The sequence below is a fragment of the Pteropus vampyrus genome, unplaced genomic scaffold (assembly GCF_000151845.1).
Source record: "Pteropus vampyrus isolate Shadow unplaced genomic scaffold, Pvam_2.0 Scaffold1, whole genome shotgun sequence".
Taxonomy (NCBI): domain Eukaryota; kingdom Metazoa; phylum Chordata; class Mammalia; order Chiroptera; family Pteropodidae; genus Pteropus; species Pteropus vampyrus.
Genome location: NW_011888782.1, coordinates 12,506,610 through 12,507,555, shown reverse-complemented (window position 1 = coordinate 12,507,555; position 946 = coordinate 12,506,610).

Genomic DNA, 946 nt, shown 5'->3' with positions numbered 1-946 from the left:
ACAATGCTTTAATATTCAAGTTACCTTTTTTTGGTTTGTTTAGTTTTTCAAAATGAATATAAAATTTTATGGAGAACTGAGAAGCCAGGAATTGAGAATTTGTGTAGGCTGGAACAGAAAATGAAGAATTTCATGTGTCAGCTGTCAGAGCAAGGATAATATTTTAAACTCTATTAGGATTCTATAATTAGGGAGCAGTAATCCCAACCTAAAGAATATTTTAATTGGATGATATCAGCTGGGGAATGAGTTAAGAAGTAGTTATCATGACTGGATTTAAAGTTCTTATTTCTTAAGCTAATTCAACGTCTAATTTTAGAGGCACGAATCTGCAGCATTCTCAAAGGGGAAAATACACATCCCCAATTTCTTACTAGGTCTAATAATAATTTCTTACATGTGTGTCATCTTTTATAGTTATCTCACTGACATCACCTTGAAGTTCAATAACATGCTCTATTTCTCAAGATAGTCAGTTTGTCACAGGATATGGTGGATGACCTAGAAAAAATGTAAATCTACAGGTAATCCTCAGAGTCCACTTAGCCAGCAGTTTTAAAGTCAATGTTTTTGCCTAGATGTAAATAAAGTGCACGTCCTGTGGTTAGACAATTTGAATGTTTCTGCTCTCTTTCTGGACTCTGATGGAAGAGATGACAAGCAGTAAAAAAGGGTGTAGAGACAGTTATTAAGCAGCTGTCAGGGCTTTACATTTATAATGTCATTTATAATCTCATTTACATTTTATAATCAGTAATATTTAAAGTGTACTGCATAAGCATCACCCAGGAAAGTTTTCAACAAATTCCACTGTTTATGCTATATCCTGGATCACGACCTTAGTATTTTCTGAGCTTCCCAGGGGATTTCAATGTTCCAGGATGAGAACCATTGCTCAGAGTGGTCCCTTTGGCACACTGGCATTTGAGGCCCTGTGACTTTGACT